This window comes from Nymphaea colorata, chromosome 8 (genome assembly GCF_008831285.2).
Source record: "Nymphaea colorata isolate Beijing-Zhang1983 chromosome 8, ASM883128v2, whole genome shotgun sequence".
Classification (NCBI taxonomy): domain Eukaryota; kingdom Viridiplantae; phylum Streptophyta; class Magnoliopsida; order Nymphaeales; family Nymphaeaceae; genus Nymphaea; species Nymphaea colorata.
In genome coordinates this window covers 2,618,458-2,644,231 of record NC_045145.1, presented here as the reverse complement: position 1 = coordinate 2,644,231, position 25,774 = coordinate 2,618,458, and the positions used below count along the sequence as shown (strand labels likewise).

Sequence of the window (25,774 nt, the reverse complement as noted above, 5' to 3'; positions counted from 1 at the left end):
CTATAATTTTGTCTTTAAATTGTCGACAAATGTCATTGCCATCATTTATTCATATATTTGCATATCTACACGTTGCATTGGATCTTGCACTTGGGTGTAAAACCTTCTTCATCTTAAGCAGCTTCTTGGTCTTTAAAGCTTTTTGTTATCGAAATAGTTTCTTGATCTCTATTTTTTTGCTGTTTAATGTTTTTGGTAGCATAGTTCTTTCTTCTATCATAACCTTTTTTTAGGGACACTGCAATGAAAATGTTTCATGTGTTGAGACTCTCGTAAGTGGGGCAGTGTGGGTAGAAAAACCCATGAAAGAGGAAATGATGTAGATGGAGCTAGCAATAATGCTAATTTTTCTTGATTTTTTTTGTATACCTTTATTAATTGTAATCTATTTCTTAATCATATAAAGAATATATATGAGATCAATAAATTTAAATATTTTTGTTTAATGACTCTGTCTCTCTCCACACACGCACACACACACACACACACACACATATAGATATATATATATATATATATATATATATATATATATATATATATATATATAACTAGATTTGAACTTTTGGACATACATATGGAAAACTGGTCCTAATGAATCTTCGTAAGGAAAGGTCGTCACAACCGATCCTAAAAGTAATTAGGAACAGTCGAGGAAAGTTTTAGGAACAACCACTTGACCGTTGCTAATTACTTTTAGGAACCACAACATGTGCTTTTAGGAACAGCTTTCAGCCGTTCCTAGAAGGGATATTTGTTGGTGTGAAGTGATGGTGATGAGGTTGCTGCATTGTGGGATGATCTGATGCTGCCCAGCCAGTCCATTTTACGATTTAATTTTGTGTTTTAAAAATTTCAAATGACTTTGGAGATCCTCCAAATTTATGAAACGTTTCATTTGATGGTATACTTTAAATTTATGATTAATGTTGACAGCATATAGCTAGTTGGTAATGACGCCTAATGATTTTATAAGCTAGTTTTGAAAGGTAGTTCCCACATTGGATGGATGATTTTAGAAGTTCTCTGTTACCATTGGATCCTTTCCTGGCAAAGTATGGGCCAGTCGTGTCTGCACCTTTATCAATGACAATTAGGGGTGCACAATGAGTCGAGCCAACTCGGGCTCGACTCGAACTCGCTCGAAAAAACGCGACTCGACCTTGACTCATTTATAAACGAGCTGAGCTCGAGTTTAACTTATAATCAAAACATTAAACGAGTTTGAGTTTGAGTTGTAAGAACTCGACTCATTTATGCTCGGCTCGGTTTGACTACTGAAAATCATGTCATTTAATTATATAAACCGGTTCACCACCAAACAGATTCACCGATTTAGGTCAAATGTTTTTGTTTACTGTTCATTTTTAACCTTTTTGTTCTTTTGTTTCTCTCTCCCCTCTCTACTGCCCACACCGAGATCACTACCATCCGTCTGGCGGAGTCCGCCCACTGCTACTTTCAGGTCTCTGCCAGACTGCTGCCTACTAGTATTTATGCTTGTTGCCTCTATCTCACACGAACTCTCAGCCATCGCCTCTTTGTCTCATTTTTTGCAAGTTTTGAATGGACCAAGGGTAGTACTTTCTATCGGTTTTAGAAGAACCCAATCCTGCAACACAACAACACTCTGACCCAACGGAACCAACACATTTGCTGTCGCTGGTATGCCTCAGCCATTTTCAGCCAACGCACTTTGCTGCTGCCGGTATGCCTCAGCCTTTATCTTTCATTCTCACTGTTGCGTGATGGAGAAGGGGAGAGAGAGAGAGAGAGAGAGAGAGACGGTAAAACTTTTTCTTCCATATCGTGCTCTATTCTCTACTTAAAGAGAGATTAGGGCACAGTTGTGGCAGTTACAAAAGTAGGGCAAATGAAGTAGTAAAAAGACAAAAGAGAACTCTAACTTTTAAATAATCAAATGACTACCACACTTAAAGCAAACTTTCTAATTTCAACACCCCCCCTCAAGCTAGAGCATAGATATCAACCATGCTCAGCTTGTCACAACATCTAGAGAAATCACCAATCGGAAGAGCTTTCGTAAACATATCTGTTGTTTGGTCTTCAGAAGCTACATGAACCGTAGACACCACACCTTCTTTTATAAGATCCCGAATATAATGACAATCCACCTCAATGTGCTTAGTTCTTTTATGAAATACTGGATTGTTTGCAATATAAGTGGCAGCCTTGTTATCACAGTACATTTTCATAGGAAGAGGAACATGAATACTCATATTCGTTAGCATAGATTTAACCCACGTCATCTCAATCGTCGTTTGAGCCATTGCTCCAGATTCTGCACTTGATCTAGAGACTACATTTTGTTTCTTGCTTCTCCATGATATGAGATTACCCCCAACAAAGACACAGAAGCCAGTTGTGGACCTTCTATCATCAACAGACCCTGCATAGTCAGCATCACTGTAAGCAGCAACATCTAGAGATTCACCTTTCTTAAAGAAGAGGCCTCTGCCTGGGGATCATTTTAGGTATTTCAACACCATCAACGCCGCATCCCAGTGGAATTTTTTAGGCTTTTCCATAAACTGGCTTAATTTTTCAACAACAAAGCTAATGTTTGGTCTTGTTACAGTAACATAAAGTAGTTTTCCAATGAGAGACCTGTAAGATCGGGAATCTACTAGTTCTGATTGATCATCATGAAGATGAATACGTGGATTCATAGGGAGATTAGCCGGCTTGGTCCCTAGCATCCCTGTGTCCTGCAGTAGATCAAGGACATATTTCCTTTGAGACAATACTACACCTTCTTTGTTGTCCACAACTTCAATCCCAAGAAAATATCTCAAGTGACCAAGATCCTTCGTGACAAAATGCTTTTGAAGAAAAGCCTTTGTAGCATATGTTTCTTGACCACAATCACCAGTCAAGATAATGTCATCAACATATACTATCATGACAACTATACCTGTGGAGGTCTTCTTGATGAATAGAGAATGATCCAAAGGAGCTTTGTAGCAGATATTTCTTGACCACAACCACCTGTCAAGATAATGTCATAAACATATACTATCATGACAACTATACCTGTGGAGGTCTTCTTGATGAATAGAGAATGATCCAAAGGAGATCGTTCAAATCTACATTGTGAAACCACCTCTGATAATTTGTGGAACCATGCTCTGGGACTTTGTTTAAGTCCATAGATAGTCTTCTTCAACCGACACACTTTACTACACTCCCCCTGTTTCTCGAACCCTGGAGGTTGCTGCATATATACAGTCTCCTCAAGATCACCATACAGAAAGACATTCTTCACATCAAGCTGATACATAGGCCACTCAGAGTGTACCGCAACAGAAATAATAAGGCGAATAGTGCCCAATCTGGCCACTGGAGAGAACGTCTCAAAGAAGTCAACCCCGTATGTCTGAGTGTAACCTTTAGCCGCTAATCATGCCTTGTATCGCTCTAATGACCCATCTGAATGATATTTGACTATAAATACCCATTTGGAGCCAACAATGTCACAATCTTTAGGTGGATCGACCAACTCCCAGGTACCACGCTGTACGAGAGCATCCATCTCATCTTGCATAGTTGTTCGCCATTTACAGTCTAGTAAGGCCTGTTTATGACAAGTTGAGACAGTATAAACTGCCCTAGCCTTAAGAAACTGTTGTAAGTTATCATCAAGATGGGCAGTGGAAACAAAGTGAGAGATAGGATGCATGGTACACTGTCTCTTGCCTTTGCGCAGGGCTATAGGGAAGTCGTCTGAAGGAACAACATCAGGTATACTTACTTTAGTGGAGCTCACATCTGGAGAAGAGTCTGATGGTCGACCATGAGAGGGGTCCTGTCGCCGAGTGTAGACCAATGGAGGATCCTGAAACCTATTCATAGTCAGAGTAGGAGATGGAAAAGATTGCAACGGGACAGGAGGGATAGGTAAAGGGATAGGACAAGGCATTTCAGATGATGCAGAAGTAGGACTAAAGTAAGACCGAGACTCGAGAAAAGTAACATCCGCACTGATATACTCTTTGTGAGTTACCGGATCAAAGCACTTGTACCCTTTTTGGTTTCAAGGATAGCCAATGAACATACACTTAATGGCTTGAGCAACAAGTTTATCACGTTTAGGCCCAAGAATGCGAACAAAACAGGTACAACCAAAAACTTTTGGTGCAATGGAAAATAAGCTTTGATTGGGATAAACAGGTTTAATAGGTACTTTGTTGTCAATGAAGGATGATGGCAAACGATTGGTCAGGTAACAAGCCATGAGTATGGCATCACCCCATAAGTATGCAGGTACATGATGATGCAGCATTAGGGTACGAGCAACAGTTAGAAGTTGCCGATGTTTTCGTTCGGCAACTCCATTTTGTTGTGAGGTATGAGGACATGTAAATTGTGGAGAGATACCATTTTTAGCATAAAAGGTCATTAGGATAGATGATTTGAACTCAAGAGCATTATCAGTGCGAATACACTTAACCAGAGAACCAAATTGAGTCTTTATTTCAATAATCAAGTTTTTGAGAATACAAATTACTTCAGATCTTTCCTTCAAAAGGAATACCCAACTGACTCAAGAATAATCATCAATAACGACAAGAAAGTACCTAAACTTTTTTCGGCTAGCAACCCTGCTAGGCCCCCACACATCAACATGAAGAAGATCAAATAACCCTTGGCTTGAAGGACTAAGACTCGATGGAAAACTACTACGTGTGTGCTTGCCAAGTTGACAAGTCTCACACTGAAAAGACTCTGGAACTGAAAGATTAGGTAGGAGAGAACGAAGCTTGGGTGTTGAAGGGTGACCAAGCTGAAGATGCCACTGGAAGACTGTAGGCTCTGATGTAGAAGAGGTAGCAGCAAGACCCATAGGAGCAGACAAGATGTAGATGCCCCTTTTCTCATAGCTGCCACAAATCGTCTTCCCAGTTTGCAAGTCCTGAAATGAGCATGAACCAGGGTAAAAAATAATACGACGGTGTAAATTAGTAGTCAACTATCTAACAGAGAGTAAATGAGATGGAAATTCAGGAGCATATAAAACATGTGGGATAGTCATAGACTGAGAAAGCTTCACATCTCCATAACCCAATATGGGTGACAGTCTACTATCTGCAATTTTTACATGACGTGGCTGGGGAAATTTATGCAGAGTAGTGAAAGACCCAGGTCTACTGCAGAAATGTCTCGATGCTCCTGAATCAATAATCCAAGAAGTAATTGAGTCAAACGTGGAAGGACCCATTGAGAAGGCTCGATCAGTCAATGCTGTGGAAGCTGAAGCCTGTGAGGCTTTGTGTGCTAAAAATTGCTCATACTCAACTCTGTCAATGCTAACTGTAACTATCTCTGGTGCTATACTAGACGAAGAGTCCTCCACAGTAGGAGTGGCAGTCCGTGCATAGCCCATAGAAGAGTGAGTAGGGCTTTTGGTATGTTTCGTGATCATATTTCTTCCCTGCAACAAAGAGGATGGGCGACAGCGATCCTCTAAGTGTCCAATCTTTCCACAATAGGTGCATTGGAACCTCCCACAGCCCCCAGTTCCACGACCTATACCTCTTCCTTTGGTACTATAGGTGGAGCCATGACTACAACCACCCCCCACAGCAAGGGTAGAGGCAGGCGTCACACCAGTTGGTTGAGACAAACTAATAGCAAGAAGACTAAGTCTGTTATATGCATCAGAGAGATCAGGAATTTCACTTCTAGTGAACATCGGATCCTTAGTTGGTGTGATAAATTTCACTTCCAGTGAGCATACTCAGGAGAGAGACCAGCAAGAAACTTTGCAACCATAGTAGGTTCAAAGTGTGACTTATAACAAGATTTGCACGGAGGACGCAAGAATTTCAGACATTCATAGCTAGCTTTAACTGTTGCAAAGTATTGTGATAAATTCTGATTTCCCTGTCGGAGGTTGTGCAACTCTTCTTCAACTTGAAGGATTTTACTCACATTCTTATCTTGTGAATATGTCTGTCTAAGAAATTCCCACATCTCCTTCGCAGTAGTATAGTAAGTAATAGTAGAAGCAATTTGTGGTTGGACGCTATTCATAATCCAAGACATAACCATGCTGTCGTCCTCTTTCCAGGTTATGTACTTCCCTAACTTGTCAATAGGCTCATCCTCTTCAATTATGTGTCTCTTTCGATGTCCTTTGACTGACAACATAAAGGATCTGGACCACAGTTCATAGTTGTGTCCATCTAATTTAACCGTAGATCCATAGGAGAAGAGATTTCCAACTCCTTTATGATCGTTACCACCCTCTGATTTGTGGTTCTCAGCCATAATAAATCACAACAAGAATGAGAATACCAAGATAAAATATATATGCAGAACCTTTACCCAGACGTCAGGAACAAAAAATAATAAACGTGCACAAGCTTTTTTCACAACCCCAAATAGCAAGAAAACAGGGAAAAAACTTGCTGAAAATATTCTGCTGAAAGCACACAAGGAAGAACAAGGAACAAACTTGCTGAAATTATTCTGCTGAAAGCACAACCTTACAAACAAAGTCTGCCGCTGCTTCTACAATTCCCAACCTCAACTCTCAAACAGCAAGTCCACATCTTATGTAAATAAGTTCCACATATATTCTGCCTCACTCTCACACAGCAAGTCCACGTCTAGCGTAGAGAAAAGCTGTATATATTCTGCTTCACCAGAACCTCTGATCATCCCTTAAACAACAGCCACAAACAGCATATAAACTTCACTTGAGGATCCGATCACGCCTTCCACATAGGCGAGATCAGGTCCTCCTCCACGCAGCAAGAAATATGAGGGACAAGAGAAGATCACGCCAGCAGCAACAAGAGAATATCACGCCAGCAGCTTGAGGACATCACGCCAGCGGCAGCCTGAGAAGATCACGCTAGCAGTCTGAGACGATCACGGCAGCAGTGGCTCTGATATCATGTTGCGTGATGGAGAAGGGGAGAACACGAGAGAGAGAGAGAGAGAGAGAGAGAGAGAGAGAGAGAGAGACGGTATAGTAAAAAGACAAAAGTAGAGATTAGGGCACGGTTGTGGCAGTTACAAAAGTAGGACAAATAAAGTAGTAAAAAGACAAAAGAGAACTCTAACTTTTAAATAATCAAATGACTGCCACACTTAAAGCAAACTTTCTAATTTCAACACTCACCATCTCATGCTTTCCTCCTCTTACGTGCCCCTTGAGGTCCGTATTCGAAGTATGTGGATTGTGATTGGAAGCATATAATGATGCGGCAGTTTTCATATGTTTGGTTGGTGCCATCATGTTTTATTTTGCTTAATATCTGCATTAAAGACTCTCCAGATCCAAGTTCTGAAGCATGTTGTCGGCGTGTTTGAATGAAGCCAACTTTGCTTCTTGGAGAAAAATATGGTGTTACAATTAGTTTGATTGTTGAATCAGTTTGCTTGTTAAACTGTTCCCCAATCTTGTTCGCATTATTTGTGTTCAACCCCCTTGTTTTCATGGTTGTACCATAGAATTTGTTCTTGCTGATGTGCAGTTTTGTGATTCAACGAATTAAACAAGTTGCAAGTTTTAAAAAAACAAATTAAGACATAAACGAGTTAAACGAGTCAAGGGAGTCGAGCTCGAGCTCGATGCTGTATAATTGAGTCGAGCTCGAGCTTGTGCTAGAGAGCTCGACTCGAGGTCGAGCTCGGCTCGGCTTGTGTGTGCCATCATGATTTATTTTGCTTAATATTTGCTTTAAAGTCTCTCCAGATCCAAGTTCTGAAAATGCTATCGGCGTGTTTGGATGAGACCAACTTTGCTTTTTGGAGAAAAATATGGTGTTACAATTACTTTGATTGTTGAAATAGTTTGCTTGTGAAACTGTTCCCCAATCTTGTTCGCATTTTTTGTGTTGAACCCTCTTGCTTTCATGGTTGTACCATAGAATTTGTTCTTGTTGATGTGCAGTTTTGTGATTAAAGAAGTTAAATGAGGTGCAGGTTTAAAAATAAATGAGTTAAGGCATAAACGAGTTAAGCGAGTTAAGGGAATCGAGCTCAAGCTCGACGCTGTATAATCGAGTCAAGCTTGAGCTTGTGTTAGAGAGCTCGACTCGAGTTCGAGTCGAGTTCCATCATGACTTATTTTGCTTAATATTTGCATTAAAGTCTCTCCAGATCCAAGTTATGAAACATGCTATCGGCGTGTTTGGATGAAGCCAACTTTGCTTCTTAGAAAAAGATATGGTGTTACAATTAGTTTGGTTGTTGAAATAGTTTGCTTGTTAAACTGTTCCCCAATCTTGTTCGCATTTTTTGTGTTGAACCCCCTTGCTTTCATGGTTGTACCATAGAATTTGTTCTTGTTGATGTGCAGTTTTGTGATTAAACAAGTTAAATGAGTTGCAAGTTTAAAAATAAACAAGTGAAGACATAAACGAGTTAAGCGAGTCAAGCTCAAGCTCGACACTGTATAATCAAGTCGAGCTCAAGCCCTGCTCGAGCTTGACTCTTCTCGTGTGCAGCCCAAATGACAATGCCTATGTACATCATACATCACTATCAACCTTCACATGAAACTAAGTACTGATTGTACCAAAATACTGAACAAAGATGTACTTGTGCTTTTTTTTTCTTTTGAATGCAAAATAATTCCCCATGTCTGTAAACAAAGCTTTTTCTTTTGTATGTGGTATGAATCAGTAACATATCTTATTTTTACTTTTATTAATAGCTTTATTTTTTTCTATAAGAAAGAATTGCTAAATATACGCTGAAAAATTCATCACCGACAAATATGCATATGATTTTATCTCTAACTAGAAAATCATGAGAGCAAGGCCCCTCCATGTGCTAATGTCTTACAATTTATGGTTGAATTTCTGGTGTTCGAACTGGATTCGCTCAAGTCCTGAAATGATAATTGAAAGGGGATGAATAACATAATTTGACCTAAAGTCAACAACCAAACTCCTTTTTTTAATCATTCTTAAGCTGCTTTCCTTGTAAGTTTTTTGTAGAGTACTAAAGCGGAAGGCTGATAGTCCATGTACTGAAAAGTTTGCAAGAAAAAGAGATCCCAAAAAACCTTATAAAAGGAGCAAACCCCAGTAGATTCAACAAGCTTTGAAAAAGGAGGAATCAGAAAAAGCAAAAAGGGTCACGCGTTCCCATTATGCAATAGTCGAGCTTACCTTGCTCGAGCTCAGCTTATTTATTTAAACGAGCTTATTTTTTAACTCGTTTATTAAACGAGTAGAGGTTGAGCTGAGTGTATACAAATCGAGCTTGAGCTACTCCACTCAAACAACTTAATGCAATAGCTCTATGGGCTTCAAAGGCCTTAAATTTAACTATCTGTGTCTGCGAATTTCATTTTATTGATTGCTGGGATTATGTTATAGATAAAAGATATGAGGTAAAAAGGATGTAGGCGTTGGGGTAAGAATTTCCAACTCTCGTGACCTGAAGAGATATTCAAGTGGGAGGCACGTGAGTAGTTGGGTGGGGTTTGTAAACATAGGTTTTTGGAGTTATCTCAGGATTTTTTGATGTGACATTTAATTTTAATGCACAAGCTTTTGAAGAGAACAATCTTGTTGTAAGTTTAAACATGGTAGACTACTTAAATGTTTCTGTATTTATTGGACCGTTTTTGTATAAATTTGAAGAATTAGGAACTACGAGTTGTAGTAGTGGGTTGGGAGGGACTTTTTCCAACATTTATGAAAGGCTGGTCTCTTTGATCACCTCTGTCACACTTCCAAACCTCAGGAAAGGTTACAAACTGATGAAAGGCCTGTAACCCACCCGACCCCAGCCGCTCCTGCTATCAGTTTGGCTTCACTGACTTTGAATCATTTACCTAAAATGTTTTGCTTAAACTTCGTAGGTTCGAATCCAGGCTGCTATTACGGTCCAGTGTGTTATTTCTCTAGGTTATAAACAGTGGCAAGTTTAACATCTGAGTTGAAAGTTGTACCATAGGTCTACCCACCCATGTTCCAAAACAATTAAAAGCACAAGGATACAGCATCACATTGGGGGTTTTATAACAAGCATGGTTTACCCTAAATGAATATTAAAAATATCTACATTTATAAAATAAGTTAAGGGGATCAATAAATCAAATCATACCAAGACACGACCAAGTGAGCTACAGTAAACCGTGCTGGTTCTCTCTTGAACAGCTAATTTATGGGGAAAATTTTGAGTGAAATAGTTGGCGTATTACCATACGTCCTTCCTTTTAACTCTTTTGATGTTGTGGTACTCATTATTGTCATGGCCAAGCGTGGCGGAATGTGCTCATCTTCTTATATATTTGGAATGTTCTTTTCTCTATATCAAAAACCCTTTTCATCAAATTTCAGAGGGACAGAGAGATGGTGAAAGAAGGGAGATTGAGGTTGAGGCGAATTGCGATGGAGGAGGTGGAGCCATTGGAGTTCATAGAAGAGATGACGAGTCATGTAGATGAGGTGCAGCAGATGGTGCTGGACGACATCCTTTCCACCAACGCCAACGCTGAGTATAGACAGGAAAACCTTCAAGTCCAAGCTGCCAAACACCCATTTTCTCTGCTCAACCCATCTCAGAGTTACTAATCAGGTCTATCTCTCTCTCTCTCTTTATCTTTAAATTGCACTTGGTTCACTTTTTGGAGGATGCTCTCCTCATTGTTATTAAAGAAAATTGATTTGGGTTGAGGCTTGCAATTCTTGAGCATAATTGATTGGGTATTCCTCCCCACCCTCTTTCTCTCTCTCTCACTCAGAATGTGTTTGTTTCACCACCGACCTTAGATCCGCAATAATATGAGATCACTAGGATATCAGATCTGTGGATTTAGAGTCATCCTCCCTGTAATGCTCCACGTCTGACTTTAAATCTATGTTTTTTTTTACATGTAAAGTGGATTTAAGATCCACATTACTAAGACCAAGATCTGAGGTCCAAAGCTATCAAACATTACCTTAATTTTTTCTACCACTAACCTTAGTTCCATTCATAGATGGCTCTCTTGTCAAGGGAAAATAATTTGAGTTGAGGGTCGTTGTGATCGGGTCTTAGATCTCTCCTTCTCTCTCTTGATTTCTTGTACGTGCAGTCAATTTTGAACTAATTGGCCTGATCAAAACCCAATAAATATAATTTACCTGTGCACGCTTTAAAATGAATTGGAACAAATGCTTGTGGTTTAATCTAGGAATAATAACATATATATATTTAATGGTTGTATCAAACAACTATGAACTTTTTCCCATGTTCTTTTTTACTATCCTAAGGGCAAATTTGCTTTTTTGGAATGTCACTGTAAACAAGAGATTAAAATTCAAATATCCAAATTTAGTTTGGGTTGCATCAAACTAGGAACCAAATTTTTGCCCATTATGAGCGATTCCAGAAACAAGTTGATGGAACTCTCGTTCCACCCTGTGGGGTCGGATGAGAATTTTGGAACCAATTTTTCTACTTCGAGGCTTCCACTCTCACTCCACCTCTCCTATTGTTATCCTCTACCTCGATTCAGAGGAATTCAGATGAAATCCAGCCTGGGTGTCGAGGCTTTTTAAACCTGGTCGATGCAGAGGAAAACTCTCGACATAGGGGATTATAAAAGGACAAAATATAGAGAACGAGAATGTGAAAGAGAGAGAGAGAGAGAGAGAGAGAGAGGGAGAGAGAGATAATCACAGGCCGATGCAAACTACTTCCGGCCAACACTGTTGTTTCCGGTGTCACAAAAAACTAAAAACAAAAACTACAAAAAATTTTTGTATATCCACCTCAAATGCTTTTGGGTTTCCTCCTTACAATACAAGTATCACTGGTGGGCAGTTGCTGGTTGACAGCGGCGACTCAGTTTCATGGTGAAGAAGAGAAGTGTGGAGAGAAGAAGCAGGTGAAAATTAATCTGCCAGTCAGAACCTCTTTTTCACACTTGTATTGCAAACTTGCATTTTGGCCCCAACAATTTGCACTCGTTTGTCAAAATGATCACGTGTCTTTTAACAAAATTACCTAGTTGCCTTATGATTTTTAAAATACTTCCAAAGATCTGATTAATCTTCAACCATTGCGATTTGGAGTTTTGGAAATGTGGATTTCATTTCCATTCCAACAATTTTTGGAATGAAGTTCCTAAAAATCATTCCAATTCCATAATTTCAAGGGTTCAAAACCATAATGTGCGTATTAACACCAATTAAATATAATCAATAATAGTTTCATGCTAATCATTTACAATGAGCCGTTCTTTTATTTACTGCGATGTTCAGCATAACTAACAGTAAAGCAACGATTTTATTCCTTTATAAACTAGAGTGTGAGGATAGTTTGTAAAATTGAAAATCGCTTCTTTTTTTGGTATTTCCCAAACCCATTCTTTCCTTTATTTGAGTACCATCAGAGAAATTAGACGTTTAATTTCTATAGGTTTGATCTCAAACCCTAGGGTGAAAGGAAATGGAAACCCAAAACCCTGTCTCACCTCTTTCTTCTTCTTCCTTCCCCAAACTATGTGCGCATTAGTGCATCATTGTAAATTCTCAGTTCAGTTGAATGTCGCTTCTTTTGGCAGCTCCAAAACTTCAGGCAGTGGGCAGAAAATGATCCCAGTGATTGCCAACCATCATGAAGGGATTTATACAATCTTCAGATGGCTCATTCCCGCTGTCATGAACAAGTAACAGATTAAGTTGGCATTTTTATTTTTCTCCCTGTGAAGTACATATCATTTATTTGGTGAATGAAATGGGCCATCAGCCTCTTAGTCTACAAGTCTACAAGAGTACAAGCATAATTGTACTCTCACTACCCTTTTCTATGTTTTAAATGTTCATTTGAGTGAATTTCGAATAGATAAGCAATATGGTGTTGGATTAAGCAATTTCATTCTGATTAAAAAACAAAATTTTGGTTAGTAAAGTAAGATACCTTAAGGTATTTGAATATTTGAAGTTAAATTAAACAAACAATGATGTCCTAATTATACGAGATCTTGTATAAAAACAAAACTTTAGTAATATTTGAAGTTCTTGCATAAATCAGATATGCATGGGTTATTCTATTTCAGGTAGACATTTTGAATAAATTTTAAACTATGAGAAACATAATGATACTAATTCATGTTATATATAACGATCTCAAATTAAATGAAATTCATCATTGAATCAAACAACACCAACAATGAATCTAAGGATGATAAAAAATGAAAAGAGAAAGAACGTTAATCACTACATTTTCACTTCAACAAGTGCTGTTATTACCGACAGTATTCTGCTAAATATGAGAATGATCACAAACCAGGGAATTGAATGAGAAAGAAATCTGTGTTGAACGAGAACTGCTGACATTGAAGCACCATATTCTGCTCATTTCTTGGTTATTGACCCTTGGGTTAAAAAGAACCTACTGCAGGCGCAAGGAGAAAAATAACCGAAGAATAAATTAATGTTAATGAGGAGACAATACCTCTTAATTCACCTTGCCTCCAAGGGTCACAAAGTAGTTTTGCGTGACTATGGAACAATGAGTCAGAGAGGAAAGGAAAAGATAAGGTGGATCACATATCCAGTGTTTGCTGCAAAATTGATAACTGGAGTGTCAAAAGATTTGTTATGTTCTTCAACTAAGATAAACAAGCGCACTTATGAAGTAACAGAATTATTGTTGTTTATTAGTAAAGTACACTTACACAAAGAATGTATAAACTATGCTGAAGTTGTACAAATATGTGGAAAAAAGTTGCTACAGCATGTAATTTTTTAGAAGGGTTTATGTATCAATTAAAAAGTTTATGCCTATGGACAAAAAACAAATGAAGATCAAGGAACCATAACTGCACTAGTGGAGCTTCTTGGAAAGATCCTTAACAACAAATAGCACTTAAAAAACGGAACTTCTTGGAAGGCTCCTTAACAACAAATAGCACTTAAAAAACGGAACTTCTTGGAAGGCTCCTTAACAACAAATAGCACTTAAAAAACGGAACTTCTTGGAAGGCTCCTTAACAACAAGAACTTCTGTAAGAACCAAACTAATTAAAGAGAATAAAATATGGGGCCAGGTACTGTTTTTATCCACATTTTTTTCTTCATGTGTTTTTGGGCTTACACAGGACAAAAGTTCATTGCAGCTTAAACCTTAACAGCATATTGATGATGGCTGGGTTCTTCTATGACAAACAGGAATATTTCAGGATTAGATAAAGGAAAAGTCCTGTTCTTATTCTCTACTAAAACAGAGGCCAAGAGTCCCGCTGGAATTATCATGTGGACTGTACTTACAAGCTACTATAGAAGTCCTCAATTTCTTCGAAACACTATGCTAACATCAAGTACACTATGCTAACATCCTACAAAGCTTGTATGCTCAAATGCTTGCTGGCCTGGCTGACTGGCTTGCCATCTCTCAGATAGGTTCAACTTTTGCACCAAGCTTTCTCCAGGCTATCCACTACCTCAAGCGTCATTATCAGGAACTTGCAGCAGATATTGAGCGTGGGACAGTGAATCCAAAAGTCACTGACACAGCAATTAGAGCAGCATTAGGAAACGCTCTGACACCTGACCCAGAAAATGCAGTACACATAAGGAAGTAATGTTCAAGTGGGAATTTTCGGGGTATCATAAGGAGGATTTGGCCAAATACAAAATTCCTGGATCTGATAGTGACAGGACCAATGGCACGGTATATTCCAAGCTTGAACTTCTACAGTGGGGATTTGCCTTTGGCCAGCACTCTCTATGGATCATCAGTGCTTTTTTGGGTTAAACTTGTACCCTTTTACTAAGCCTGAGGACATTGCCTATACCATTATGCCTAACATGGCCTACTTTGAGTTTTTGCCTGTCAAGCCTGGAGATGATATTGGCCGGATAAGGGCAATGCAAGTGGTGGACCCTGTGGATTTGGCTCACGTGGAGGACGGAAAAGAGTATGAGCTCGTGGCGATCACTTGCTTTGGTAAAAGTTTATATAGCTTTCTTCAGTCACATGGCTGTGTGTGTTTCTGCATTTTCCTCTATGTATTTATGTGCAAGTGCATTTCCAGGTGGTCTTGGGAACAACAAAAGTGAGAATTTGTGGCTTTGCAGCAGATATTGAGCATGGGACAGTGAATCCAAAAGTCACTGACACAGCAATTAGAGCAGCATTAGGAAACGCTCTGACACCTGACCCAGAAAATGCAGTACACATAAGGAAGTAATGTTCAAGTGGGGATTTTCGGGGTATCATAAGGAGGATTTGGCCAAATACAAAATTCCTGGATCTTATAGTGACAGGACCAATGGCACGGTATATTCCAAGCTTGAACTTCTACAGTGGGGATTTGCCTTTGGCCAGCACTCTCTATGGATCATCAGTGCTTTTTTGGGTTAAACTTGTACCCTTTTACTAAGCCTGAGGACATTGCCTATACCATTATGCCTAACATGGCCTACTTTGAGTTTTTGCCTGTCAAGCCTGGAGATGATATTGGCCGGATAAGGGCAATGCAAGTGGTGGACCCTGTGGATTTGGCTCACGTGGAGGACGGAAAAGAGTATGAGCTCGTGGCGATCACTTGCTTTGGTAAAAGTTTATATAGCTTTCTTCAGTCACATGGCTGTGTGTGTTTCTGCATTTTCCTCTATGTATTTATGTGCAAGTGCATTTCCAGGTGGTCTTGGGAACAACAAAAGTGAGAATTTGTGGCTTTGCAGCAGATATTGAGCATGGGACAGTGAATCCAAAAGTCACTGACACAGCAATTAGAGCAGCATTAGGAAACGCTCTGACACCTGACCCAGAAAATGCAGTACACATAAGGAAGTAATGTTCAAGTGGGAATTTTCGGGGTATCATAAGGAGGATTTGGCCAAATACAAAATTCCTGGATCTTATAGTGACAGGACCAATGGCACGGTATATTCCAAGCTTGAACTTCTACAGTGGGGATTTGCCTTTGGCCAGCACTCTCTATGGATCATCAATGCTTTTTTGGGTTAAACTTGTACCCTTTTACTAAGCCTGAGGACATTGCCTATACCATTATGCCTAACATGGCCTACTTTGAGTTTTTGCCTGTCAAGCCTGGAGATGATATTGGCCGGATAAGGGCAATGCAAGTGGTGGACCCTGTGGATTTGGCTCACGTGGAGGACGGAAAAGAGTATGAGCTCGTGGCGATCACTTGCTTTGGTAAAAGTTTATATAGCTTTCTTCAGTCACATGGCTGTGTGTGTTTCTGCATTTTCCTCTATGTATTTATGTGCAAGTGCATTTCCAGGTGGTCTTGGGAACAACAAAAGTGAGAATTTGTGGCTTTGCAGCAGATATTGAGCATGGGACAGTGAATCCAAAAGTCACTGACACAGCAATTAGAGCAGCATTAGGAAACGCTCTGACACCTGACCCAGAAAATGCAGTACACATAAGGAAGTAATGTTCAAGTGGGGATTTTCGGGGTATCATAAGGAGGATTTGGCCAAATACAAAATTCCTGGATCTTATAGTGACAGGACCAATGGCACGGTATATTCCAAGCTTGAACTTCTACAGTGGGGATTTGCCTTTGGCCAGCACTCTCTATGGATCATCAGTGCTTTTTTGGGTTAAACTTGTACCCTTTTACTAAGCCTGAGGACATTGCCTATACCATTATGCCTAACATGGCCTACTTTGAGTTTTTGCCTGTCAAGCCTGGAGATGATATTGGCCGGATAAGGGCAATGCAAGTGGTGGACCCTGTGGATTTGGCTCACGTGGAGGACGGAAAAGAGTATGAGCTCGTGGCGATCACTTGCTTTGGTAAAAGTTTATATAGCTTTCTTCAGTCACATGGCTGTGTGTGTTTCTGCATTTTCCTCTATGTATTTATGTGCAAGTGCATTTCCATGTGGTCTTGGGAACAACAAAAGTGAGAATTTGTGGCTTTGCAGCAGATATTGAGCATGGGACAGTGAATCCAAAAGTCACTGACACAGCAATTAGAGCAGCATTAGGAAACGCTCTGACACCTGACCCAGAAAATGCAGTACACATAAGGAAGGAATGTTCAAGTGGGAATTTTCGGGGTATCATAAGGAGGATTTGGCCAAATACAAAATTCCTGGATCTTATAGTGACAGGACCAATGGCACGGTATATTCCAAGCTTGAACTTCTACAGTGGGGATTTGCCTTTGGCCAGCACTCTCTATGGATCATCAGTGCTTTTTTGGGTTAAACTTGTACCCTTTTACTAAGCCTGAGGACATTGCCTATACCATTATGCCTAACATGGCCTACTTTGAGTTTTTGCCTGTCAAGCCTGGAGATGATATTGGCCGGATAAGGGCAATGCAAGTGGTGGACCCTGTGGATTTGGCTCACGTGGAGGACGGAAAAGAGTATGAGCTCGTGGCGATTACTTGCTTTGGTAAAAGTTTATATAGCTTTCTTCAGTCACATGGCTGTGTGTGTTTCTGCATTTTCCTCTATGTATTTATGTGCAAGTGCATTTCCATGTGGTCTTGGGAACAACAAAAGTGAGAATTTGTGGCTTTGCAGCAGATATTGAGCATGGGACAGTGAATCCAAAAGTCACTGACACAGAAATTAGAGCAGCATTAGGAAACGCTCTGACACCTGACCCAGAAAATGCAGTACACATAAGGAAGGAATGTTCAAGTGGGAATTTTCGGGGTATCATAAGGAGGATTTGCCCAAATACAAAATTCCTGGATCTTATAGTGACAGGACCAATGGCACGGTATATTCCAAGCTTGAACTTCTACAGTGGGGATTTGCCTTTGGCCAGCACTCTCTATGGATCATCAGTGCTTTTTTGGGTTAAACTTGTACCCTTTTACTAAGCCTGAGGACATTGCCTATACCATTATGCCTAACATGGCCTACTTTGAGTTTTTGCCTGTCAAGCCTGGAGATGATATTGGCCGGATAAGGGCAATGCAAGTGGTGGACCCTGTGGATTTGGCTCACGTGGAGGACGGAAAAGAGTATGAGCTCGTGGTGACCACTTACTTTGGTAAAAGTTTATATAGCTTTCTTCAGTCACATGGCTGTGTGTGTTTCTGCATTTTCCTCTATGTATTTATGTGCAAGTGCATTTCCATGTGGTCTTGGGTACAACAAAAGTGAGAATTTGTGGCTTTCATTAAACATGAATCATATGAGAGAGTGTCCTTTAGTTTCAGCAAGATTTGACCCGACACACATCCACACAGAAACACGCACAGGCACACACACACAATAACTCTATCATGACCTCCCTAATGTAGCTGAGGCATTTGGCTATTTTATTTTCAAAATTTTAAATTGTACATGCCCAGGTCATTGTTCTTCTGCCAAGTGCAGACAATTTGACTATATCTCCATTCCAGAAAATAGGATCTATTGAGCATAAAGTATTTATAACAATTTTAGGCTGTTTATTAAGAAATTTTACAAGAACTTGTATGCGCTTCATGGTCAAGCAATCTAACTTTTCTCTCGGAAACATTCAATGGTGTAAGTGATAGAGAACCCTCATTGATTTACAGTCTTCTTTAAGCAAATTAACAGTATGGATATGATGCTTTAATTTTTCTGTCGTAGAAAACATCTTAGGGCCAAGAGTTTGATACCTAAAGCTAAGGTTTTCATTAAGTTATAAAAAATCCAAAGCAAGAGGTTCACAATATGTAACATAAGTTATGATATAGATGGATCGGATTAAAATCATGTTAAAGCATGTCTGGATTTGCCTCGAACATAAATTATGAGACTGATCACTCTTTCCCTCTCTCTTCACACACACACACACAACTGTATATATATATATATATTCAAAGTCAAAATACTGAGTAGCTGTTCCTGTACATGACAGCTTATGAACTGCCAATAGTCTTGACTAACCATCTCTACATAGGATCACTTTTTTATTGGAAAAAAGTAACTGCCATCCATTGGTGGGTTTTTTATGTTATGTTTAATAAGAAACACAAACTTAGATTAGTTAATTTGAACATGTATGTATGTTTCTGAAGAAGTGAAAGCATTATAGTTGTTCATTTTGCCAAAATGGTGAAGAAAGCAAGTGTTTTGGCTAATTGAATCTATGTTTTGCCTTTAGGAAAATAAGCATTGATGAATCAATTACAGGCTTAAATTGGAGAAAAAATTTAATTGTGCTCATCTAGAAATGGTCCAACAAAAATGCATTAGGACAAGGATAGCCAGTTAAACTCAATTAGTGGTCTTTGTACTGTAGTTTGATTACCAGCTTGGTAACCTTGCCTTTCCCCATGACCGATGGCAAATTTGACAATTCGCGTCTATCGGGATATGTAAATCAAATAATCTTCATGGGAAGTAACTTTTGGAACAATCACATACCCTCTTTTGAAACATTCTCCAATGGTTTTCAATGATCTACTTTATAGATGTAGTTATTAATCATATCCAAGAAATTAACATATATAGATAGATATATGAAGCCATGCAAACAAGGGGTTAATGTCTTTTCCTCATTGCTCACGAGATGAATTTATTTTTTTCATGCCACATTAGGTTTTTACCAATGTAAGATTGGGGACGTACTAAGAGTTGCCAAATTCTACAACAAAGCTCCCCAATTCCACATTGTTGTTCGGAAAAATGTTTGCCTTAGCATTGATATGGAGAAAACGGAAGAGGCAAAGTTACATAAGGCCATAGCGGCAGCTGAACTTGCTCACCTTAGGCCACATAATGCAAGAGTTCTTGACTACATTTGCTATACTGATGTTAAGACAATTCTGGGGCATTATGTTATTTACTGTGAACTTTCTCCAATCAATCACAGTGAGAACTCTTCATTCTCATGGTAATCGACCAATGCTGTCTCACTATCAGACAGTCACTAAATTATGTTTACAGAGTCCTGTGTGCTTACGACAAAACAATATGACCATTGGAGATCAAACTTGTGAAAGGTGGCACATCCCATGAAGTAATGGACCATGCTACAGCTAGAGGTGCTTCTGCTGCACAATACAAGCCTCCTAAGTGTGTCAAATCTACTTGGATGCAGGAGATATTGTAGGTGAAGGTTGTGTCAACTCATTTTAGTCCAGGTGTTCCAAGTTGGTCACCATGACCACAGCAGAAGATGGCTTCAGCGGATCAGCTCAACTTTGTGGGAGGAGATCTACTTGCATTATATTTTGTCTGCACACAACTTTCTGATGCTTCTATCTATGAATGAACATGAACATGAACATGGAAATCTCGTAGGGGGCTGCCTCAATGATGGTTTGGAAGCACCCTTTTACTCTTTTAATTTTTTATTTGGTCTATTTTAAAAATTCGATTTCATTTCATAGTAATATATATAAATATAAATATCATTTAATTTCAATGATATTTGGTGGCCCATTTTCTGGATTTTAAATTTAATTCTACATTTTACGAAAATCCACTTGAATACCTTACTATTTTGCCAATTTTTTAAATACTATCAATATTAAAAATTTATAGTTAACATTCTCTTATTATTTACATAAAGCCATTAGTTTATTGTTTTGATTTAAATAAAATATTTATAATAGTTATTTTTCCAAAATTCATTTCAATAAATCCTCAACATGGTGAATTTAATAGTCACTTTAATTTTTTTTTCAGAACATTTGGTTTTATAAACATAAGAAAACATATTTGCATATAAAAAGAATCAAAAGTACAGGCATCTACATATTTTGCAGAAAGGGCCATTGTGTGCAGATGTCATTGGGCAAGGGAATGCAACGTTATAGAAAATTTGTGGTCTTGATAAAAGGACTTGTTTGACTGTCTTCTTTGATGTTTCGCCAAGTGAATGGCCAAGCCCTGCATCACGAGGTGCAAGCTAGCAAGTGTATATTCAGTTTTAGACAATGTATGCCATTTCTATCCTTTTCTTTTCTTTTCCTGTGTTGCTATATGTAATACCTTGGTTTAAATTGTGCAGTCTTAATTCAGTTACCAGAACCCTGAAGGACAAATGAGACTCTATGTGACAACTATCACAAGAAAGTGGGTGGATGGTTCTGCTAGTAAAGCGGTTGGTCATCAAATTTCTCAGCAACCAAACATAAATAAGATTCAGCAGATTAATTATTTTTCTGGAGAAGTTCTGTATGTGATCCATGCAATAGATTATCTTTTGTTCTTTTGTTTTTGTCTTGAAAAAGAAAAAAAGTCCATCGATCCAGGGTGAGTGTTAAATTCTGGCCTCATTTTTCTGTCATTACTGATCATCTAACAAGGTCCCTTATCTTATCAATATAGAAGGATATGTAGTTAGTGATGGTCCTCTTCCCAAAACTAGATCTTATTAATTCAGGTGCTGATAGCTTGCTTGTGATCTTTTTCATCCTAGCTGCATGTGTGGCTCAGATGGAGACCCTATCTGTCATAGCTAATCTTCCTTGGCTGAGTTAGTGATTTGAATTCTCCTGCATGCATTATCTCCATGAAGCATGACCACCAAATTTCACTCTATTATCAACATTGTTCTTTTTTTCTTCTCTTTTTTTTTCTTTCAGTTTTTCACATCTTAAAAGATCTGCTAATAACCCTTTTGTGTCCATGAAATCATAATTTCTGAAGCTTTCCATTCTTAACTTGCTTTCCTTAACAAGAATTCTTACTTTGATAGGTTGTGAACTGGGCTTGCAGTGGCAGTGAACTTTGGCATCACTATCATGGACAGGAACTTCAATAAGTTCAGCTATTGATCCAGGTTTTTTTTCTTCTTATGAACATAAATTTTTTATCCAGCTAATTTGATGAGCTGCTTTGTTATTCTAGTGTTTCTCATTAACTGAAATTCTTACATGTAACACATAGCCCTTGTATAGTATATCTTATTTAGAGATGCAATTCAATTTTTGGCAGGGAAGAAAGCTAACTCTGCTTTACATCCTGAAGCAAGTAAGTCCTAGTCCTGAGTTTGGGGTTGCATTGAACAGTAAATTATTCCCTATTATTATTCTCTAATTAATTCATTCTGCTTTTAATTTTTATGCTTAATGAGCTTTCCTAATAGGGGGCTTCAATCAACCTTTCGTGTGGTGTGGTCAGCCAAGGTCAATGACAAGGAAAGATCAAGGAAAATTTGATCAAGATATGCAGACCCAAGCATGGTAGGAAGCAGAAAATTTGATGGTTTTTATTTAGTGTCTATGCATGTGATGTCCGAACCAGCTGTTTGTTGCCATCTTAGCTTTCGAGGTAAGCTTCCTCTCCTGCCTCTTTTGCCTCTGATGTAATGAAGTTAAAGAAGTGAGAAGCAGCAGATGCATAACCGGTAATATTTCCATGAAGTTTGATTTGTCTTGGACATTTTAGTTTTTAATTCATTTAAAGTTAAATTTTTAAAATTTTGCATGTGGACCCTTCACCAGCAAGAATTTTTAGACTTTGTTATAATTTTTCTTTTTTATAGGCTCCACTATTGATCTTTTTTCTCTTACTATCTTGTATTGGATATCATTATTTGGTTTTCCTTTTTTTTCTAATTCTCATTCCGCAGTCAAAATAATGGCAAAAATGTCAAGCATTTATTAACTGATGAAATGGGTTTCCTACTCTCAAAGGGAAATGTAGCTTACTTCTTGTTGCCTTTTCTTGAGCGGTTGTCATTTTTCTTTTTTGTTAATGAGTTATAGGTGTCTATCTTTGTATCCAATATACATACTGATTGTAAAGATCAAATTGTGCTCCAGCTGCCCATATCCTTGTGGACTTGTGAAGTTCTCATACAAAAAGGTTTACTGCATAGATTGGATTTTTCCAAGATTGTCAAGGATGGATTTATCAAAAGGTAATAGTTTGGTTAATTTTCAGGTGTAATGTACAATTGCTATGTGTGTATGTTATTATGTATATCGTGATCAAAACCCATTACTCGATTGGACGTGACATTTAATACTTGTTCTTTCTGAAACATATTGAACACTTCCAAAAAATGCAGAGAAAATGCTGGTCTTCTTGTACTGGCTAAGGTCAACAGTAGAGAGTACTGTGAATATCAACTGCTTTCATGGTGCTCTTTTCAATTTTTTGGTGCTGAAAATTGTGTTTATGTCCTGCTCATTAGCATCTTGTCTACCATTATAGATTGTATTTTTGAAGTCCAAATTGATCTGTTTCACCAGTATGTCACTTTCAACAGATGAATTAGGCCCTTTCACTCAAAAGCAGGGGAAAAAGAAAGCAGAGAGAGTTTGGTAGCTGACACAAAAGATTTAGAATGCTTTGCTTGTAAGAGATGTCTAGAATAACTTAATCAAAGTTCAAGTATCAAGAAATCACATCAGATTATAAAACTCAATCAGTTGAAGGATATTTGATTGGAACCAAAAGTTCAAGCTAGTCATTCTTAAAACTATCTAGTTAGAGCTTGCCAAGTGTTTTGGTACTGCTGTAGGAATATCAATGCTACTTTAGAATAAAATTTAGCAACCTCATCTAAGTGAATCTTGTGAAATTAAGTGATTGTTTCCCATCTAATTGATTATTGTGAAATTGGGTGATTGATTACAGTGTTTATAAAGTACGTCCCATGAAAATGGATACGGTAATCTGCTTGCTTTCGTTTCAGGACCCAGGTAAAAATGGAACGCTGGGAGTGCAATCTCTGAGGAACAACATAATGGTGTCAACCCTCAGCATACACAGGAATGATGCTGAGCTCATTGACTGTCGTCCTCATGATAAGTAATTGGTCTATCATTCTGGTCAGTTGCAGAAATGGTTCCTTCCCATGAGGGCACCAGAAGATTGACAGTGTCAATCAAGTTCTCCATTTGGGAAAGACCCGATCCGTGGCCATTTCCTCCTATCATCTCAAGAGTCAGATACCAGGCTAAACTCAAGGATGCATTAATTCATAAGCATATTGTGTCACATAAGCACCATTCTCCCCACATGTTTATCAATCACCAACTAGTGGGGAGAACATGATTGGTGTTAGATATAGATCTGCAAGTAGCAAATGTTTTATGCTGATTATGTTTGTCCTTATTTTGTTTTCTTTGTTTCAGATGAAGATTATAATATTATATGTATAGTAGTAATTGGTTACTCTTGCATGACGATGTAAACCAACATATACATAGAGGCCTGTTGCTACTGGAAATCTTAAGTTGACATTAACAAGCACATTGAAGAGATACATGGAAGCTCATATGAGCAGATACAGGTTATTTCTTGGTGTAGGTTGGAAAGCTGTCTCCTTACAATCCAGGGTCCAGCATGTTTGGTTATATTAGTACCTGTCCAGGTTATCCTATTTCTATTCATCATAATCAAAGGCCCCAGACGAGTATTCAACTGATGCCTCCCTTTATAAAGAAGATGGAGCACTGGAGGTACTTAAATCTCTTTGTGCATGTAATTTGGGCGTTTCATTTGCTTATTGAGTATGCTTCACGTACTAGATAGAGTTCAGGTCGCTAGTTGATGTCACATTCTCAACCGTGAGAACGGGAATAATTTACCAATATGTGCTGCTGGTGAAATGATTCGTGTTGGAGTTCCATCAAGTATCCAAGAAGGGGATTTAGTTATTTATTTAGGCGCTCCTGTTGATGACACTTGTATGTGACCAATATCTTACAAATTTAGGAACCACGTTAAAGTTCTTAAACTGTATGCTATGTGTGAACTTGCACACATGACTATGTTCAGAATTTGGTGATTAGTATATTTAATGTGACACTAAATTTCTTTTATGCTAAGAGATGTTTTAGGGTATCGAACTCTTCATGACCTCCTTCAACTTAATAATTTGTTTCATGACTGAGCAGAGGAGGGCAGCTGTGAGGTTTCAATGGTCATTGTAGGTGGGCAGGCATGAAAGCGGAAAAGGATGAAGGAGCTAAAGCTAGAGCTAATTACATGATGAAATTATAATTTTTTTTGTATAGTTTGTTTAATTGTAATGATTTTTTTCATCAAGTAAACATTTTATTATCAATTTCATCATTTTTTTTAATGACTCTCTCTCTTCATATATATATATATATGACACTCTTAGGAACGGTCAGAGATATTTTTCCTAAAAGTTATATATGAGTTATTAGGAATGGTGAGGGTGACTGTTCCTATACATATGTTCAAATGTGGGAGCTTTTAGGAACACATATTATGGACCGTTCCTAATGAGTCATTATTAAAAACAGCTGCGACCTTTCCTAAAACTACTTAGGAACACTACTTTTGGGAATGGCATAGGAACATTCCTCCAGCCGTCCTACTTACTTTTAAGAATGGCCGTTCATACATTAAGGAATGGTTTCTGGCCGTTCCTAAAAGTATTTTTTTGTTGTTGTGAGTTCACTTTGAAAGAAAAAACTCTGTTCTTTTACATTGACTGTGTTCGTTCAGTGCAAATGAACCAAGGATTATGCGTGGGAATTACAAGAAGTTGTTCAAATCTTGCTCAGCTCTGCCCCCAAGCCTAAAGGATCTGGCCTCAGTTTAGCTACCCAAGCTTGAGAATTGATTGATCAGTTTACTCAAACATGTTTGCTATCTATTTGCCTTCTGAGAAAGAGTGTTCTGCAACTTCAATCATGGCAGAAAATTTTCCTTGACAAACATATGTAAACATTCCAAAATGCATGTATGGCTACCAAAGAGCTTTTATCATACCATCCTGGCATTCTATAAAATCTCTTGAATCTCAAAATATGAATGTGATTACTGCAATAATATACGATATTTGACCAGCAAGATATGGAGTATGACAATCTCATCTGTGCTGGTTTGGAACTAGAAGGAATCGAAGCAATAGGCATTGTCATAACTGCACTCAATTAGATTGC

The 25,774-nt window shown here is 38.4% G+C and overlaps 1 long non-coding RNA gene across 16 annotated transcripts; it reads left to right on the top strand.

Annotated features, from left to right (window-relative positions):
• Nucleotides 1-10,283: 10,283 nt before the first annotated feature.
• LOC116258572 (uncharacterized) lies at nucleotides 10,284-24,942 on the top strand. Of its 16 annotated transcripts, XR_004173759.2 has the most exons (10): nucleotides 10,286-10,566; nucleotides 14,148-17,970; nucleotides 19,494-20,838; nucleotides 20,911-21,003; nucleotides 21,601-21,684; nucleotides 21,840-21,875; nucleotides 21,991-22,087; nucleotides 22,168-22,251; nucleotides 22,670-22,767; nucleotides 23,548-24,942. It is a non-coding gene; the product is annotated as an uncharacterized LOC116258572 (long non-coding RNA). The 16 variants fall into 16 exon arrangements; XR_004173746.2 differs by having other exon boundaries at nucleotides 10,284-10,566; nucleotides 21,991-22,767; nucleotides 23,548-24,316; nucleotides 24,755-24,942; XR_004173754.2 differs by having other exon boundaries at nucleotides 10,285-10,566; nucleotides 14,148-14,925; nucleotides 15,014-17,970; nucleotides 21,991-22,767.
• Nucleotides 24,943-25,774: the final 832 nt, after the last annotated feature.